The sequence below is a fragment of the Protopterus annectens genome, chromosome 4.part1 (genome assembly GCF_019279795.1).
Source record: "Protopterus annectens isolate FY-2018-M chromosome 4.part1, PAN1.0, whole genome shotgun sequence".
Classification (NCBI taxonomy): Eukaryota; Metazoa; Chordata; order Ceratodontiformes; family Protopteridae; genus Protopterus; species Protopterus annectens.
This window is the reverse complement of record NC_056734.1, coordinates 636007228-636024563: the sequence shown is the minus strand read 5'-3', so window position 1 is coordinate 636024563 and position 17336 is coordinate 636007228.

Genomic DNA, 17336 nt, shown 5'->3' with positions numbered 1-17336 from the left:
TTGACACAGAACATCTGGAACTACAGGTTAGCTATGAGTACAGACCCATTAAATGTGTCATCATTATGTATGAGCTCACCAACAGTCTGGACCTTACCTTTGAGGTTACACATGTAACTGCACTGTGCATTGTGGTTCTGCTTTGTGTGAGTGGATAATTATGTCATTTAGTGGGTCTACACAACATCACAGCAATACCATGTGCTTCTTTTAGCTGAGGAGGTTGTGCTTCCATATTAGGAGGGCACCCTCACCACAACTGTCACACAGCAATGTCCACTTCTTATTGTACAGCCTGCTAATGGCAGTTGCCCACCAGTCAGGTTTCCTGTGCCATAAGGAGCCTATGTTCCTCCTGTCATGTACAGCTGAGTTCATGCAGTTGTAATGCCACTGGCATAATGTATGGGTATACAGCTCGGCATACTCCCTGTCCCGTCTGAGGAGGGGTGGTTCAGTCAAGCTATGTCAACTATCCCACAGGATGTAATAAATGGAATTGTTGAAATATATGTCTGTACAGTCTGCAAAGGGGGTTAGTGATGGTAGTTCTAATGAGCCTGATCTGTGGCCAGATCCCACCAAGGAGGACCTCACATTGCGGGGCTACAGTGGTCACCCATATTGGTAAACACATGATGCAATACATTGGTTCCCAGTGTGGGGATGTCACAACACTGCTCCAGGGCATTGTAGTAAAGGACCTGGACTAATCTTTGGGAAAGTGAGCTGCAGCATGATGAAGTAACACACTTGGTGTCACTTAATGCTACCCCAAACTATGGTGTAATGATATATCTTTAAACAAACACATACATACAAGTATGTACAATGGGTGTCTGTAGTCATGCAGCTGCTCCTGTAACTGGTTCTTGCTTGATTATGTGCCCATTCAGTAGTGAATGGCATCTGCATTGTCTCCAGGAAATTACTGTGTTTCACAAAATCTGGATGTGTATCTATCCTTAATGATTATGTATACACCACCTGCATTACCTACAACACTGTCATTTTGAGGCGTGAAGATGTGGATGGACATGTAGTCTGGTATGGCTGTGATGATGTCCACAGCCATGAAACAGATGTCCTTGACTGCACAACTGTCTGCATAATCCAGGGTGGGGACACCTTCCACAGAATGGGGTTCAGTGTTGCCATACCCAACATGTAGTACCATAACCATCATGTTGTATAAAGATGGTGTTCTCATTGCAAAATTTACCCTCAACAGTGCATCTAACATGCATTGTGGTGGTGTCAGCAGCCTTGGTCAGTACACCAAATCCTGGGGTTGTGAGATGAAGACCATCACTGGTGAAGCATTGATGGCTGTTGAGCGAGGCATCCCAGGCAAACATGTAGTAGATCCCCTTACAATGACTCCACATGCTAAGGCAATTATTGACTTCCATCGATGTGCCTGTGTATGCAGCCATCATCCTAGATGAGGGTCAACTGCAGCTGAAAGCTATACACATACCAGCGACTGGCTAAGCTCAGCCATGTGTCTGCATACAGGCCACTGACATATGTCCCTAGTCGCACACACATGCAGGAACTATGATGTCAACATTATGTTAACTGATATTCTGCAATTTGCGGCAATGTGTGATAAGGCCTATTGTGTCAACCCACAGGCAGCTATCTGTGATCTTTCCCATATGTAATCACTTCACACAGACATCAATGTGACTCACGATGTAATCACTTATGACTAAGAGGTGTGATGTGTTTTGCCTCAGGTGTTTGACCTGTGAGAGAGTGGTGCATGCAGTATTATCTGTACTGTGCACTCCAGGCAGGATTTTCTGAGGTGTCTGTTGTTTAGCAATGTGTCTGTAAGGAGCTGCACACATGCAGGTGTGTTTGATGTGGGTGTAGGTGGTGCAGGATGTGAGCTGTGTATGTTGGCACAATCCTCATTGCCATATGTAATGACAGCTGTTGGAGACACCATGGCAGCAAGGTTTGAAATGCAGTCACATCTGCCACAGATTGTGTTTATGTGTCATAGGAGTAGAGGGGTGGGAACACTTAGAAAATCCCAGCAGCAGGTCCTGCAAAGTTACAGTCATGCTACCACACCCTTGGGGGTGTACACTGCTTGTAGGCACACCTTGTTGTGCAGACATGGATGCACGTGCATGCATAGAGGACTTCTTCAAATTTCCTGACATTATATTGGCTTGTCAAGCAACCAGATGACACACTGGTTGTTGTGTGACATGATGTAGGAACACAGACATGTGCTTCGGGTGCATAGCTGTACAGTATGACATGCCTAGGACATGTGGCAGGTGGACACTCATTGGCCAAAGGTGGCCAGTCCACTGCAGTAGGCCTTACAGCCATGTCATGCAGATGTCCACCAATAATCTGCTGAAGGGCAGGGTGCAAGACTAGCTGTGAAAATGTCATGTATGGTGGCTCACCATCAGTGTGTCCATTGTTTCAGCAAGATTTGACATCTATGTCACTGGACATTGTAAATCATATAGTGGCACTACAGCAGTGCTTCTAATCCCCCTCTTGTCACTTCCCTAGTGACATACCACCAACCCTGAAAGAGAAGGCATAAGACATGCAAAAGCCAACTGAGTGCCCACATTGCTAATCAAGACATCTACCCAGAGAAGAGCATGTGAAGCCTACAGAGCCTTTCTTGATGTGGCACAGCTACAGTATGTGGATGAACACACTGGCTGCATCCTATTTGTCATCATGGGCTTTGTAGTAACGTTTTGCATGTAACGACAGAAAACATATCGGAGCATGGTGTTCTATATGAGAGTGGTATTGGTGAGACCAGCAGTAGTAGTTGCTGGGCACCAGCAATTCCGTGGACTCCATGTTTAGCACAGTCCTTACAAGGTAATTGTGTCCTGCTAGTACTCATTGCTTGGGTAGTGCGCAACTTCAGAATACCTGTGTAAAACCCACACCTTACCTTCACAGGGTATACATATTGCACTTCCCTAAAATGTTTGTCTGTGCTCTGTACAGACACCTTGGATACCTCACTTCTTGCAACATGCTGGAAGTAACTACAATACTTACTTGCACAAAGGACAACTAGCATGTAGTGCCAAGCAGTATCCCCAGATCTTTGAGTCATGTGACATGAAATGCCATGAAAGGAGTAAGCATGGATATGAGCAGTACCACTGTCATACCCCGACTGACACTGGACCAAACACTGTTTATTTTGCTCAAGGCCAAATCATGCTTACTGACTCTGGTGGACCTCATTGAGTGTTACTCTATGCAATGGATGATAGAAATATGACTCACTCCACCTACCGTGGCCTGACAAGGTGTCTGACAATATTAGGCCAGCAGACCTTGCTAGAAACTGTGTTAGTTATCTGCAGAGTGTTATGTCAGCTGGTGGATAGGCAAGGTTTTGATAGTCATAATCTGGGAAAATAGCATTGGGAGACCTATGCTACAATGACACCACTCACCTGTGGATTTCTCCCATCATCATTAATGGCATACCCCTTCTAGCCATTTCCTTTCTGCAGTCACAGCAAATGTCAGTGACCTCTGACTAACTACATTAGCAGGTGATTGCATATTAAGATTTGTCACTGAATCCCACACAGAACCATCAGTTATCCAGGATGGCCTGAGACACACATTCTGGTGTTGTTTGAGCCACTGACAAATACTAAATGCCAATGACGGTACAATACTATCCTTTGGGAAGTCATCCACCCCTGGAAAATACTGTAGTGTCTGCACACCACATACAGTTGAGCCATTACTTATGGAGTTAGGGACACAGAGAGTAATGTAAGCTTTGCCTGTCACTGGTCGGTAAGATGTGGGGATGCATTCAATTTTGTACAACCTATACAGAAAGGTATGGGAAGTAAATCCCAGACTGTCAGTGTTATACTGAATGTGGCACTCATCACACCTATCATTGAGTATAATGGCACTTTTGCTATGTCACTACACAGGCATATCTTACAACTGTAGCAGCCACACAGGTTCCATGGAACACCAATACACAGTGTAGATAGCATGTTCTATGGAGTCCTTGTCAAGACAGTACATGCGTAGTCTGTCTCCTGAATGCTTTGGAGGGGATGTGTATGGCTGTCATACAGGGAGGTGTCAGATCCCACTGTGTACCTCCCACATATCCATGACAGGACTAACACATGTTGTAGCTGTTCTACACACCTACAACATCACTGTAGTATAAATATTACACACTGGAGAGAAAGGTATGTAACACAGGCAGTAGACCCTCTATGAAACTGGCACTTTATGCATGTGAAGCACACCTCTTCTGTGATCCACATCAGCTTCAAGTTATACAATGGGATGCAGAACAAGACAATCATAACTGGTGTAGGACAAATGTCTGTAATGGACACAGGAAATTTGTAGATGAGTCATCTTCATCACCACAGCTTGTAGATGGGTTAGCTCCCGAAAACCTGGTGACACTTATCAAGGGTATTAGACCTTTTCATAGATTAGCAATGCATGAGTAGGCTGAATGATGCCTTTATCCTTGTTAGCCTGTTATACATATATGAACCTATGGAGCCATGCACCTATAGTGCTGTACCTTGCTGAAGACATATTTCTTCTGTGCTGACATTCCATCCTATGCTATGATGTCTATGGCTTTATTGCCACTGTGTATCCATAGATGCCCCCAACAGAATCCTGAAACAGAAACAGGTCCATAACACACCTTTCATTGTGTAAGTATACAACCATTACAACATCATACAACATAAGGTACACAAAATTATGTGGCTTACTCATTACAAATGTCAGCATACAGTATCTGTCAGTAACCACTACAAGTGGCATGGCAAAACAACAATGCATTGCACAAGTACATATTAATTTATATAGTCACCCTGTGCATCATACACAGAGCTTCATTTCCCTGCATTGATGACGAGGATGACAGGGATGTGCCACAAGTACCATCACTTGCACAGGGTGTTGTGTAGGGGTGCAGGAGGCCTAGGCTGACCCAAAAGGTTGCCAGCATGTGTGTGAGTCAGGAAGGGAAGCAAATAAGATGGACTATGGAAACGTGCCGTATGTGTCTGTAGGTAACCTGCATTTGACAGTGGTGTGTGAGTGTGTGAATGTACACAGTCAAGATCATTGCTAGCCCTACATGTGCATATGTGGGACAGCTTTGAACTGTGCATGGTAGAGCTGACAGTTCACTGTCTCCAGTCCCAAACACGGGAACTGGCTCTGCCAAGAGTTGCACTGGCACCTCCATGCCAAACTTCAGATGTGGCACTTGTACCTGATGGTGAGTGCTGTCTCCTGGGACCATGTCCTCCATGGGAACACCCAGGGCTATGAGCCCATGCCCTACTACATCTTGGTGTGGACAGCAAACTCCCCTCTGTAGCACTGGATATACTGCCACTATGTGAGTGCGATTGTGAATGGCCACATGGACTCTCAGTATATGGGGTTGCTGACCTACATCCATGAGTCCAACAGTCAACTCCAGCCAGACATTCCAGCATAGACACAGTGTGTTCCAAGACAGACACTGTCTCAGTCCACCTTCTATCCACTGCATCAATGAACTGATCCAGGCTATCAGCAATGTGGTGGTGGCAGTCACGGATATCAGACTGTGCTGCATCCAGAACCCTAAACATCTGTCTGGAATTCCATTAAGAATGTACCTGTGCCTCCATGATGGCCCAAAACATGGGCTGAGTGACCCATGATGTGACATTTACAACAGATGGTGGATGGATAGCAGGCCTCCTACAAGCACCCCTATCAATCCGCCTGTGTGGAACCTTGCCAGCTCTCTGCCTATGACCAGTGTGTACACTCACTGGAGCCATAGTTGACACACTTTCCTGTTCAATGTCACCACCCTCTGACTGTCCAATATCTGTCGCCTCTGGGGACTGGGAATGTGTGAGCATACTGACTGTGTGCAGTGACAATGAGTGCAGAAGAGGGATATCAACCTCTGAGACAGAGTTAGTCCCCACAACCCCCACCTGTGCCTCACTGTGGCCACCATCATCATCAGAGTCTGAAGAGACACTGACATCAGGTTGTGTAGGGGACAGACACCAACCTCCCTGGTCACATGTGATAAGAAAGGAAACAGCAGTACATTAATACCTGCACTACTGTGTTGCAATATATTTAAAACCATATACACTGTTGTTACTATTACAGAACTGTGGATAACCCAACCTCATATAGTAGGACAAGAGGATATTACTCTTATCACTAACAGCTGTAGTTGCTTGTAAAAAGTTCTTTACACAGCATGCACATCAGCAAAAATGAAGTACACTGTTGACATTTGTGAAAACTCTGCACAATTGATACATATGACAATCTGTAATGTCCTGACAATACTGTCACATCTATCAGTGTGGTAACATCTACAAGACATAGGTATGACTCTAACATATGTACAGTCAAACAATATGCATGCAGTTGGCAATCATGCCAACAGTACAGCAATCCTGGAAGCAGGCCTGGGATGACACTTTAGGGATTACATTGCTGTAAACTTACATTTATAACAAAACAGTGCCGTACTTACCAGGAGCAGGGCCACGGCCTTGTGCAATAACTGACAGACCTGTGAAAACTTTAGGAAGAAGTAATGTCGGTACCACCACATGTTGCACCACAACAACATAAAAAGTCCATATATGTCACATTTATAGTCGCTACTGTGTTAATCATTATATTGCTCAAAATCTGTGCATGACAGTCAAACTGTAGTTAACCCCCCCAAACAACAAAGACCTGACACCCATGTAAGAGTATGAAAACCCTGACACACTGAATGCTACAGTATTGCAATGCTGATCAAACTAAGCTTATCTGCATGATCCTCTTCTGTGGAAACTGTGGCACCCACATCCACGATGTATGGTGTTATGGATGCCTGGGAGCTGTCATGTGTGCCTAGATTTGTCAGGAATTCCTTGGTGGCTGAGTGTGGTTGTTCCACTGCAGGCCCTCCACTGGTGCTGCCATGATCTCTGGCTACATATGCTGATCTTCTGCATGCAGCATTGATCATGTCCTTTGAGCAATGATGATCTGTGGCATTCACATCAAGGACAGTGTCAGCCCAGAATGTTCCCTGTTGTGCCTCCCCTCGGACAGTAGTAGTTCATGGTGTTCTCAGAGCCTTCCAGTATTATCTCATTCTCTGCATCTGTGAAAGGTGCATGGCATCTTGGCTACATGTTTCCTGAAAGAAAACAACATGGGAACACATGCCAGGATTACATAGGTGGAAGCACACTATGTAGAGATACAACAAGTACAGAAAGGTTGGCAACATCTACTGCTTGATCACACATGTCATATTCCACACTGTGCAAACATACTAAGCATGTGGATATAACTAAGATACTTGTGATAGTCAGGTATTCCTGCATGTGCCATGACAGATACTATTCAATGATCATACAGCTGACACTGGAGTCTATTGTAGTGTGTCCCCTAGGGGCAACCCCCATGATCATCATCATCATCTTCTTTCGGCTGTTCCTATTAGGGGTCACCACAGCAGATCACCTGTTTTCATTTCTTCCTATCCTCTGCATCTTGGTCTGTCACACCAACCACGTGCATGTCCTCTCTCACCACATCCATAAACCTTATCTTAGGCCTTCCTCTTTTCCTGTTACCTGGTAGATTCATCCTTAGCATCTTTTTCCCAATATATAAAGCATCCCTCCTCAGCACATGTCCAAACCAGCATAATCGTGCCTCTCTGGCTTTGTCTCCAAACCTTCCTACCTGGGCTGACCCTCTAATATACTTATTCCTAATCCTGTCCACCCTCGTCACACCCATTGCAAATCTTAACATCTTTAATTCTGCCACATCCAGCTCAAACTCCTGCCTTTTTGTTAATGCCACTGTCTCCAACCCATATAACATAGCTGGTCTCATTACCCTCTTATAGACCTTCCCTTTCACTCTTACAGTTACTCGTCTTTCACAAATCACTCCTGACACTCTTCTCCACCCACTCCATCCTGCCTGTACTCTCTTCTTCACCTCTCTTCTACACTCACCGTTACTCTGAACTATTGACCCCAAGTATTTAAACTCATCCACCTTTGCCACCTCTACTCCTTGCATCCTCACCATTCCTCTATCCTCCCTCTCATTCACACACATATATTATGTCTTATTCCTGCTAACCTTCATTCCTCTTCTCTCTAGAGCATATCTCCATCTCTCCAGGGTCTCCTCCACCTATTCCCTACTCTCACTACAGATCACAATGTCACCTGCAAACATCATAGGCCACGGGGACTCCTGTCTGATCTCGTCTGTCAACCTGTCCTTCACCATTGCAAATAAGAAAGGGCTCAGAGCTGATCCTTGATGTAACCCCACCTCCACCTTAAATGCATCCGTCACTCCCACCGCAGACCTCACCGCTGTCACACTACCCTTGTACATATCCTGTACCACTCTTACATACTTCTCTGACACTCCTGACTTCCTCATACAATACCACAACTCCTCTCTAGACACACTGTCAAATGCTTTTTCTAAGTCTACAAAAACACAATGCAACTCCTTCTGACATTCTCTGTACTTTTCCATCAACACTCTCAGAGCAAACATCACATCTGTAGTGCTGTTTCCCGGCATGAAACCATACTGCTGATCACTAATCATCGCATCCCTTCTTAACCTTGCTTCCACTACTCTTTCCCATAACCTCATGCTATGACTGATCAATTTAATCCCTCTGTAGTTACTACAGCTCTGCACATCACCCTTATTCTTAAAAATCGGTACCAAAACACTTTTTCTCCATTCCTCAGGCATCCTCTCACTTTCCAAGATTTCATTAAACAATCTGGTTAAAAACTCTACTGCCATTTCACCTAAACACCTCCATGCTTCCACAGGTATGTCATCTGGGCCAATAGCCTTTCCATTCTTCATTCTCTTCATAGCTATCCTTACTTCCTCCTTGCTAATCCATTGTACTTCATTATTCACTATCCCTACATCATCCAACCTTCTCTCCCTCTCATTCTCTTCATTCATCAACCCCTCAAAGTAACACAAGGAGATGTAGGCGAACAATAAAAAACTGAAAACCACACAAAAGTTCACTCTGGAGATCCAAATGAGGGAATGAGACCAAGATAAAGTATTTTCCAAAATACAAGTTCTTTATTCAAAGCCACAAATGCTTTTCACTGAAAGTACGTTTTTGAACATCTTCATCAGAAACCAAAAAGGCTTAGCTCATTAAAACCCTCTTTATATACCTTTGTAATTATAAAATTGTATAATTAGCCAACCAAGGCCAATTGTAATGATGTCAATTAACGAAAGCTTTTAACATTTAGAAAAACTTAAAGTGACTCCTCAATAAGTCACAAACCGGGTATCTGTGAACACAATATTAAAAGTATGTAAAATATGAAATGAAATGTGATGTTAAAATATATGTGTAGTTTTCTCTACACTTTCTTTTTAATAATTAAGCTATTAATAAAAAGGCTATTAATAAAAAAATTAATAACACATTAGTAGTCTAAACTACTGTGGTCCACTCTCATCTACTGGAAAAAAGCATAAATACAATAAAAATTATAGCTTAGCTGCCCGTAACTTTAATACTGGTAAAAGGGAAAGTATATCATTCAAACCTGGCTCTTTTGTTGCTTCCAAAATAATCTGCCAGAATAGTTCTCTGTATTCTAGTTTAGTTTCCCACATGCCACCCATGACCTCCCTTGGAACAACCTCTAAAACAAAAAAATAGAAATAGGCATCATTACAGGTTTGGGAATGGCGAAACAAAGCATTGTTTACATTTTGTTTTTTAATCTCATAATAGTGCTCATAAATTCTTGATTTTAACTTCCTTTCCATCTTCCCCACATAAAAATAAAAACAGGAGTGGCATGTGGCTAAATAAACAATATCTTTTGTGTTACAATTAGAAAATTTAGTACTTAAAATAGATCTATTTCTACTAGAAATTAGAATACTGGAACAATTTTTGATGTACTGGCATTGGGAACAAAACCACACTTGTATGTACCTACTCTATGGGATCCACTGGCAGATTTAATACTCCCCCCAAACTCAAACAAATTCTTGAACTTCAAATCCCTTCTATATATGAATTTAAGTGGCTGTCTATGTATATGTTCAAGATCTGAAATTTGCTTGAACCTGTCCCATTCCCTGCTAATCACTTTTTTAATAGCAGCGGAATCACCAGTGTAGTCCATAACATATGCTTGTTCAAAATTTTTAGTCTCACTGTAATGACTACCAAGATTTGTATTTAAATTAGAAGTACCAGGGTCATCTTGACCTAAAATTGGAGCAAATCTCTCTTTCCTGCCCTCCAGGACCTCCTGATACATTTCATCAATTAGGTAATCAGGATAACCCCTTTCTCTAAACATGTTTATGACAAATTGACTATCATCATTAAATTCAAGGTCATCTGATGTCATCCGACTAGTCCTAATCAATTGCCCCTTAAGAATATTTTTCTTCTGGGCAAAAGGATGCCCACTAGTGAAGTGAATATACAAATTTGAGAAGTTTTTTTTCCAGTGTATTCTAGAAGAAAAATAACTGTCACACTTACTCAAGGAAACATCTAAATAAATACACTCTTCACTGTTCAAGTTGTAAGTAAAATCCAGGAAATTGGTAGTGCCTTTGATATAGGCCAAAAATTCCAAAAACCTTTCCTGTGTGTCGGTCCAAAAAATGCAAATATCGTCTAAAAAACGTTTGTACAGGACCCAACAATTAACAAATTTACAGTGGTTGATAAATACTTTCTCCCACCACGAAAGTATAATATTTACATATGTAGGGGCACATTTGGCCCCTATGGCAACTCCCTTCTCCTGCTTAAAAAATTTATCTTGGTCTCATTCCCTCACTTGGATCTCCAGAGTGAACTTTTGTGTGGTTAACCCCTCAATGTACTCTTTCCATCTCCTCAACACACTCTCCTCACTTGTGATTATGTTTCCCTCATTATCCTTTATCACCTTTACCTGTTGCATATCTTTCCTAGCTTGTTCCTTCTGTCTAGCCAATCGGTACAGGTCTATTTCTCCCTCCTTAGTGTCCAACCTTTCATACAACTCTTCATATGCCTTATCCTTAGCCTTCACCACCTCTCTCTTTGCTATGCACCTCATCTCCTTGTACTCCTGTCTACTTTCTTCATCTCTCTCACAATCCCACTTCTTTTTTGCCAACCTCTTTCTCTATATACTCTCCTGTACTTCCTCATTCCACTCACCGTGTCTCCTTGTCGTCCTTCCTCTGGCCAGATGTGATACCAAGCACCTTTCTAGCCATTTCCCTTACTATCTCTGCTGTAGTTACCCAGCTATTTGGTAACTCTTCACTGCCAACCAGTGCCTGTCTTAACTCATCCCTGAACTCCACCTCACAATTACCCATTTTCAATTTCCACCATTTGATCCTTGGTTCTGCCCTCACACTCCTCCTCTTAATCACCAATTTCATCCTACAAACCACCATCCTATGCTGCCTAACTACACTTTCTCCGGTCACCACTTTACAGTCTCCAATCTCCTTCAAACTGGCCCTCTTACATAAGATATAATCCACCTGTGTGCATCTTCCTCCACTCTTGTATGTCACCCTATGTTCCTCCCTCTTGTTAAAATATGTATTCACCACAGCCATGTCCATCTTTTTTGCAAAATCCACTATATGTCAAAACAACTGTGCCAAACAAATACCAGTGTGCTATTACAACCACTATAAAAGGACAGTCCCACAAGACCAGTGTGCGACATTGACTGTAGATATTCCACCTTTCATGTATTGCACATCCTCTGTATGTGTAACAAATCTGGAGATCACTGACATGTATGTCATTATCACAGTTCAAAGAAAGGCTTAATGTTGTAATCCCTATTCCCTATAAGTATGTTCACACATTTCCATCCTGTTGTAACAAAAATGTTACATAGCTGATGGTGTGCAATACTCCTCTGTTGATATGTTGAGGGAAGTCTCATACAGAATGGTTCCCCATAGCCAGCTCTTTGCCTTTCTAACATGATTCTCATTGTCAGGTGATTGCCTCTTAACCAATCTGTGGTTCTGAAATGCTAATTGCAGCCAACACAGCTGATTTGCACTATCATCAGCCAATAACATGCAAGCACTGTACAAGATATAAGGCCTTCATGTAGGTTAGAAGCCCTTTCTGATATGTTATGCTGGACATTCCTTGGGTGAGGAGACTACATCATTACAGAAGGTAGGTCTGTAGCAGCAATTTTTACATAGAGATATGTGTTGTACAGGCTACAGCTACTGCTGCAGTTAATAGGCATAGGCAGAGAGTGTGAACACTTTGGAGGACAACAAGCTGTAGGAGTAACTGTGGGAACTGTGTCAGCCATGTTGTAAAGTCAGAGCCAGAGTGATGGTACCCATTCCACTCCAATTAAGGCATATGTTTAAGGTTAGGCAACAGTATCACTAACAGAGTGCTAGGCAACATGTTTGTTGTGTCCTTGAGCAAAATAGGGGATACATATAAGAATATGTCCACCATTTGGGCAACTGTCAGGCCATGTATTACAGTCTGGCACTCATTTGGAATGTGTATGCTGGCAGTCCTTGTTACAAGCATGGACTTCAAATGTGCATGTTAGTTGTGCAGCTGTGTCAATCTGCACTGTAAGTTTGAAGGGATTGTGTGGTGCACTCTGATATTGGTGGGCTTCATTTAGATTACCTGAGCTGAAATCCTCTGTGAATACATATTAATGCATGATGTGACACTTTATGCACTTATAGCTTTGCCATAGGAATATATCTGCAGGCCTGTGATTTCTATCATTGAAAAGCAGACATTTCATGAGAAATGCACTGTGTGGATGAAGAGTACATGACTCAGTCATTAATTGCTGGCTTCACAGTAATGTAATTTAAGTGCTACACACCACTGGATTTGAACCCACAACTGTGTGTGGCAAAATGTATTGTTTGCAAGGAATTTGACAGATTAAGCTACTGAATCAGTGCTACAGCTGGTGCATTTGCAAGATATAAGTGCACACATACAGGCTGTGGCATACTTTTTTTACATCCAACATTATGTGCATGGCTTTATATGGATGTATTTTTACACCAGAGTCCAAGTTGAGCACGTATTTTGCCATTAATGCCTTCGCAGGTATATTTCTAAATTTTGCTGATAAAAGGGCACACTTACCTGCAATCAGAGACCTCACTTACATCCATTATTATGTGTGTGGCTTTCTAGTGGTGTAGTCTTGCACTACATTCCAAGGTGCACTCCCAGTTTTTCCATTTAGCTTTAAACAAGTTTGCTCTATGCAGCTCTGCTTAAACACACTTAATGAGTTTAACTTGCAATTACTAAGTTTTGCTTAAAGCACCTGTTTTAATTAACTGCTTTGTGGCATGGCAGATTAATGCAGTGGTCTGCAGGTGCAATGACCTTGGTTTCAAAATAGGAGACAGATGTTTGTTTTGTACATGTTTATTATTTAAAACACATATATCAATATAGCTCCACTTAGCTGAGGTTAGCAAAGCTGTTCGATGTGGCTCATCATGCAGCGTCATGCTAAAAATATATAAAGAAAGGAAAAATGGGGAGATAGGAAAGTGGTGAAATGGAGTGCAAGCAGGGGGGAAATGTGCTAAAAGGCAAGTAGGCATGTGCAGGAAGGGTGTAGGGAAGAACCATAGCTATCCATTTCTTGTACAGCAACAACTATGCACTTTGGCAGATTTTGTAGATGACTTTGGACTATCACCTCTGAGAGAGGGGTGACAACATACTTGCTTTGTCAGGTCAATTAGACCAAATTATGTGTGCACAGTGGGCATATGTGCACAATGGAGAGCTATGTATGGGACAATATTTTTTTGTGGGGACAGGTACCAATTATTTTTTTTAAGATAAGAGTTGATAGCTGGGGAAGGGACATAGGTACGTCTGGGGGAGGTAAGTTGGGTAGGTGAGGAAGCATTTGCAGACAGACAAGACAGCAGACAGGGATGGTGTGTGACACAAGAGGTGGTGAAAACCTAGATAGGGAGGTGTTGAGGAATTATAGTGCAATGTGCCTTTACAAGGTAGCAGCATGACTCACATCCCCACCCATGGGACTGTCGACACTGCTCCATCACAGTCCAGAGGGTGGCAGTGGCAGAGTCTGGGATCTAGGGTGAGCCTGTCCCACAAGGGTGGCCAGCATGCTCTCCATCCAACACAGGCATTGTCCAAACCCACACATGATGATTCCATGCAACAAACCTGGCAGTTTGTCTCTAAGAGGGGGCCAGGCCCTGTCTTGTGAGGTGGTACTACCCAACGCCACAGGTAGTGTAGGGGCAGCAGACGGGGCACCACCAGGCTGGGTTCCAGATCTGCTAGGACCCAGTGCCATGGCCAGAGGAAGCAAGGTAGGTGGATCATGAGGAACTGGCCAACCTTGATGTGCTGTAATTCAGTAGTTATAACAATAAGTTAAGGTTAGTAATAACCAAACCAATGCTAATATTAACAGAATGCAACATAATATTTAATAATCCAAATTTATATTAAGGTATGTTATGTGTCACACAACATTAAGTAACATAACAGTCAGTATGTTAACAGCAAGCCAATATGAGTTAAACCATAAGACCAACAAAACAGTTAAACAAAATATATTAACATTGAATTATAATAATAAATACCAATAATAAATTAAATTTTAACAAAATATACTTAGTTTAATAAAATATATTAATATGAAATCATTATAATGAATAACAATATTGAATTAAAGTTTAACAAAATATAGTTAATTTTACAAAATACATTAATATTACATCATAATAATAAATAATAAATTAAAGAAGATAAGGGGTGGGGAGAGAGAGAGAAAAACATGCTATCAGTGACATTGCAGATGATATCACTGAAAATGCTGGTAATACAGAGTTCTACAGGTGTGTATTGTCAGTTGTGAGTACAATGACTACAATTCTTCTATAGGTGATGAAGCACGTACATACCTCTCAAGCTGTTAGCATGGGACAGTATGGTCCAAGCAGTAACAAATGCAGGTACACAACTGCACAGAGCAGTTTTACATAATGTGGACTTATATAACTTCCAAGGTGGTCTGTAAATGGATTCGGTAATACACTGCAATCCAGGTAATCATTTATCTGGTAATCATGTGACAGAACGATTATGCAGTTCTAATTACATTTTGAAAAATTGTGACACTTGAGAGGCATGTTTGTGTACATTAAGTAAACTAGACAGCTGTCATGCCTTAGTTGGCAGGCATGGGAGTAGAACCCAATAGTAGTGACTGCAAGGGACATCTGAAAATAATGTAACAATTGACTGCAGAAACTTAGAACAGACATGCAATGACTACAGCGCTATTGCAAATGTTAAGACAGATTTATTTAGGAACCCACCATGCTGCTTAATACTTTATTGGTATTGCTGATAATTCTTTGTGAAATCTACACACACTATCTGCTCATAAAGTGGGCTACCTCACCCATATACCTTTTGTTCCTAAAGTGGAAGAAAATGAGAGCATTATGTGATGAAACTGGCCTGTTGACAGCCTTGAACACTACTATGAGTTAATCAATACATTTTCAGGCCATTAGTTTTGCATTCTACAGTTATTACAGTTGTACACCTGACTGCAGCAACCTTACCATAAACATGGAATACATACAGCTCTAGAGCAATTATGTTATGACACCATAATCCTGCTTTACACCTTTTTGCTTACCATTATTGGTATTGTTTATTGTTTATTGCAATACAGTTCTTATTGTTCATTTCTTGCACTACACTTCTAATTGCCCATTTATTGCACTACAGTTTTTATTGTTTATTCTTTATTGCTTATTGCACTACAGTTAGCATAATATATCCGTACTTTCCACACTCATGGCACAACCTGGCCAGGCGCCCAGCATGCGAGTGAATAGTGCAAGTCCTCTCAGCTGCTGCTGTTGGGAGAGAAACACACCATTATGCATATCAGTTTTGCACACATTCAGCTTGCATTTTGGTAAAACAGTATAAAAAAGACTTACATATTTGTGGGGCATGCCCAGCCCTAGCCTCCTTTACCCAGGTATCTAATGTTCCCCCTCTTTCTCTGCTTTAGGTCATCGTATGGTGAAGACACTGCTTACCAGTGTGGGCAATACCAGTAGCACTGGTAAGCTCCCTGGCCAAATGATCCCAGGCCTCAGCCTTACATTTTAAGTCCTGGTAACTGCCCTGCAACAGCCTAGGTTCATAATTGCATATGAGCAGCCCAACAAAAACCCTGGACTCCTAACCCCTTAAACTTCTGCCAAAGACTACCTGCTTATCTAGTAACAGTAAAAGGATTTAAAGAATGGTTTCTAGATGAAATAAAGCTTTACCTAGATGTCAATAATAATGGAGAGGTTTCAGATAGTATCCTATGGGACACGTTAAAGCTAGTCTTACATGGTAAAGTCAAAAGTTGGTATACAAATTAAAGGAAAGAGTGGGATAAAAAACTGGTAGACATACAAAAAGAAATTGATGAACTAAAACAAAAACTTACAGTAAATGACAAATTTGCATTAGCTGACATATGCAAACTGAACAAGGAATATCAGGATATCATGCAGCATAAAAAAAATCAATAAATGTGGAAAAAGTCAGATTACAATCCTACTCAATTAATCCAAAGAGTATGCACAGGATTGCAATTAGATCTAAACATTTAAATGAAAAAAGTCATATTAAAGAAATAATATACACTAGAAATAATCAGACTGTCAAAGTTACAGATCTAAAAAAATATCTTATTATGTTTTAAAATCCATTACAAAAATATTAATAATAATAACTCATCTACAAGTGATAACAAAAGTATAAACAACTTTCTTGCTAATAATGTTCAAAATAAGCTATCCAAACACAATATTAATAACACAGATAAACCATTTTCCTTTAAAGAATTAAAGGAGCAAATAAAAAATCTTCAGATAAAAAAGGCACCAGGGCTGAATTGTCTAATTCTGGAATTTTACCAACTCTTACCTGATCACACCTTGAAAATCTTATTTAGCGCATTCCAAGAAGTTAAAACTACAGCAAACATCCCTCCCACATAGAAATATTCTATCATCTCTCCCATCTTAAAACCAAATAAAGACTCCAACCTTTGCACATCATACAGGTCAATTTCTTTGCTTAACATTGATTACAAGATATTCATGTCTATCTTAGCAGACAGATTAAA